The 4,348-nt window shown below is 40.9% G+C and overlaps 1 non-coding gene across 1 annotated transcript; it reads left to right on the top strand.

Annotated features, from left to right (window-relative positions):
- Positions 1 to 1,848: 1,848 nt before the first annotated feature.
- Trnaa-ugc (transfer RNA alanine (anticodon UGC)) lies at positions 1,849 to 1,920 on the top strand. Its single transcript has one exon. It is a non-coding gene; the product is annotated as a tRNA-Ala (tRNA).
- The last annotated feature ends 2,428 nt before the right edge of the window (positions 1,921 to 4,348 follow it).

A 4,348-nucleotide genomic window follows, 5' to 3' on the forward strand; every position in this document is an offset into this window, starting at 1 on the left:
CGATAGAGTGAACCACTGGACATTATTTCGAAAATTAATTGATAGAGGGTTACCTGTTTTCATAGTTAGAATTTTAACTTATTGGTACAGACATCAAGAATTTCGTGTTAAATGGGGGTCTGTTTTATCAGAACGTTTCCCTGTTCACAATGGTGTTAGACAGGGTGGTATTCTATCTCCCCGTCTCTTTTCTGTATATATTGATAAGCTGAGTAATTTAGATTTATGAAACAGCCCATCTACAACAATGGCAGCCGTTGGTAACCTTTAGGCCTACTGAAAACAACTTATGAGACCATCTTCCATACATTGGCACTACGACAGTGGAAATCACACCGGGGCACTGTTTGATAGGACACAAAGCAACCTTACACACTCTAATTGGCCTATAGTTAGCCTACAGCTAAGATGTATGGATGAAAATTAAATAGAATACACATCGAAAAAAAATTCTGCCCGTTCAAAAATCAGGCTGGTTTAGTTTGAGGGGATAATTTCAAAAGTATAAAGCTATAGCAAGTCTGAAGGGGAGGGCATTTGAACGCGTTTTTTGCTTTATAAGTTTGTTAAGGATACATTTGGAAAAAATTTGATGAGGAAACTTAAAGGGATATAGTCGTCGGAACTGCGCCTGTGCGAGTTTCTTGTTTACAAACAATGTATTTCGATATCAAGATGCACCTCATCATCAGAGCTGAAACATTTAAATTTTACGATGATAGATTATGACAGACATGTTTTAACTGTCGTTAATCACCATTGTGCCTTGGATACATTGTTGCCATGGGTCGTATGGGTCCCATACGACCTTTGAGCGCAGTTCCGACGACTATATCCCTTTAAGCTCTTAAGCTTATTTTGTTTTGCTCCCAAGAATCAAGTTTGTGAATGCAGCCTAACGTTGGCCGTTTTTTCGTTCGTTTTAGCATAGACCGACAGAGAAGGGGCTATGACTTTAGCAACTAGGCCTACCGTCGCTGTATGTAGGACTACTGATAAATTATCGAGTGCTCACGGATTAGGCCTATGGGGGACTGTCGGGGTTTGAGGAGTAACATTGAAACGCATAGGCCATAACAAACAATTGTTGATCATCCACAGTTCAGTGACAACAAGTGAAGTAAGCTTCTCGAAATTGTGTTTGCAGAATTTGGTTTTCAAGCTTACTGACTGCAATAGGCCTACAGCTGCGCAAATTCGGGGAGACCAAAAGACGGAGTAGCGGTTCTAAATTAGGGGGGGGGGGCAACTGCCATATATACGCGGAAAGCTATACACAGGCGGACCTTTGAAACACCCTCCCCTTTTCGCCTCAAGTAGACTTCTGACCGAAGAAATAACGATCAAATGTTTTGAATACTGTTTTTGCGGGAAAATACACATATTGCTTGCCATCGAGCTTGAAAATTCAACTGAGAATCACACCTTTTAGTTTGTTTAGCCCCGCGTACGGTGCTGTTCCCGCCCCGGTGTTTATACCACAGTCGTTTGGTGGGCTATTCAGCTCTGGGACAGTATTCGCCCCATAGACGAGTGTACAGAAGCGAGAAACACTGTACACTCGTCTATGGGGCGAATAGTCCCAGGCTGAATAGCTCTCGAGCGACTGTGTTTATACGGGGAGATCGGGATACGCCGGGAACACACAGCAACGTACGCAGGGCTGCTTTTACATATGAATGATACTGAAGTCGTTTGGATCAACAAGCTTGCCTTTCGGCTATAAAGACTGTAAAAATAGTGTACCGACCAAATACAGAACAGCAGTGATGACCGACCTGTCATGCCATTGTTGAAACGCTTTTCCGAAAAAATAATTATTATTTGTACAGCGCCCTCATCGTGAACGGGGATGTAGCTCAGTGGTAGAGCGCACGCTTTGCATGTGTGAGGCCCCGGGTTCGAAACCCGGCATCTCCACCATGACTTTTTTTTTTTGCAAATGTAACTGGAAACGTAGTTTTTTTGTGTTTTCACGATATTCTATTCAAAATAAAAAAAAAGTTTCATGTCATGTTGCTCGTTCGTAAGCGCAGAGATCCGTCATTTTGCTGGTGTGTATCCTGTCTACAGGGGACTTTCACCTGCTGATGTTTGCTCCTGGGCAACAATAGCGATTACACTCAGTGTGACATTTTTCGGACAGGGTAGTAAATTTCGTCCAAAGTCGTTTCATAAATGACCAGCAATACGAAATCTTATTACCATACCTTTCGAAACTTTATTGTGGTTATCCTCAAACTCAGTTGACACGACGGGAGTGATATTTCGGGGTCAAAGTTGCCAAAGTTTTGACCCCATGTCGATGTCGTAGTAATCGGACTACAATCCCAGAAATCGGACGTCGTGTTTGGAATGTGATTAGGAGCTACGTATTGACAATTTGAAACTTCAAACTACCGATTTTTAATTTCGATGTGTTTAGAAAACTGTATATAAGAATATTTCATTATAATTAGTTATGTTTAATCCATGGACGACTCAACTATATTTCGACGTGTATAGCGCTTAGATATCGGACACGGGCTGTCTCCGTGTGTGTTGCTTTCGGCACCTTGTATCGTACGGTGTGGCTAACTTCGCTAAGTTTGTTCAGTGAGTATTACTTATAATTGTTTCCATTGCATATTTTGTTTGTATTAAAATCGCACAGGCATTATTTAATAAAAATAGCGAGTATATTTCATCGTATGGAATTATTTACCTGTCAAGTTTTTACGCGGTAAGTCACTTACTACGTTTACACATGCTAAATATTGTCTGTCCGAAAACTTGTACACTTCTTACGTTCACTAAATGTACTTTTTTTCTAGAAACAACTGCGCAGTTTTCGTTAAAACTACATGCAATCGTAGCGAACAATGGAAAGAATATTTTCAAAATCATTATTCTCCCCACATTCAAAATTCAATGCTAAATCAGGACTTTAGTCAAAATTTCAGTTACTTGACCTGACGGCAGTATGTTGACAGTATCACTGACGCGGTATCAGACGACAATTTGTGACCGCCGCTCGTAGCGAACTCAATAGCTTCTACAAAAAAAAACTATCGAAAACGGGATAACAGTATCACATGACCTAATATGAGGTCACACGACCTGTGAAACGCTATCGATACGGAGCGAAGTGAGTGTAACTAACAGCATGTCACTGAATGTCCGAAAACTGAGGTCGTCCGAAAACTGTCACACTGAGTGTACTGTTCGTTTAAATGTTCCAACAGTTTTGAAAATGTTGTATGATTTCGGAATCCTTTGTCTTTACAGTTCGCCTCAAATTCAAGCTTAAGGGAAACCTAAGTCCAGCGACATTGACCGTTTATCCCTTCCAAAATCACCCTTGAATAAAATGCAGCTCAAATTTGCAACATAATTGCACGCGCTGACGACTACGGCGCGACGAAAAGAGAAGTTGAAGTAGACGACATTTATGGAAATGAGCTCGGAATCCCATGGGCGCGAAAGGGCTCATGGGAGAAGCGTGCGTGACGTCATCGGCGATACAGACGATTGTAGCTTGCAGCTGGAGGAGTACCGTGAACAGTTTAGCGCGTTCGTAAGACGACTCTGGAGAGTTCGGACAGCGATATTTCTGACATCGAGTATTACTTTTCCCACACTGAAATCAAACCATACTAATTTGAACCAAGATAGTAATAATGGGAAAGTATCTCCACACATCGTTCGTAATTCCGCGGAGGGAGTCACTGTGCTTGTAGGCCTACAGACCCCGAACTGGATTGGAGACCTGATACTGAGTGACTCTGCGATCCTTCAGCGTTACGTTTCTAAAACAGAGTTTTCTTTATCAGTCGCTTAAAATTAATTTTTGAATGATACGTAAGTCGAGCTTAGCCAGATCTTTAAGGTTGCGAAATCTTCAATATATATCGGAAAATATTTATTCGCAATTTGACAAATGTATAGCGTCGTCTTTTTTCGAAGTTTGTGTCGAACTTAGGAAGTCGGGCTTACTCAGATCTACAAAGTGATGAAATCTCCGATATAATGGATATTTGCCCGCTATTTAAAACAATAGTATCGTCTATATTGTTGTAAAGAATGCATTTCATACAAGACCAGCCAAAACTCTCGACGATGTCCGATATGTCCTCTGTTCAGGTCTCGATCGCCAAGTAAAAATGTATTACATGTAAAGAATGTTATTCGTGCAAGGCAATCCCCAACTCACGGTGATATCTGATCGGCCCTCTCGACGAAGTTCCGATTGTAGTGTATGAAAGTTCGTGTGGAAATTTAATGAAAAAAATCCTTTACATGTAAAAAATGTATTTCGTGCATGAATAATACTAATAATGTAAAACATACATTATTCTTGACTATCGGC

The sequence above is a fragment of the Ptychodera flava genome, chromosome 1, assembly GCF_041260155.1.
Source record: "Ptychodera flava strain L36383 chromosome 1, AS_Pfla_20210202, whole genome shotgun sequence".
NCBI classification, from domain to species: domain Eukaryota; kingdom Metazoa; phylum Hemichordata; class Enteropneusta; family Ptychoderidae; genus Ptychodera; species Ptychodera flava.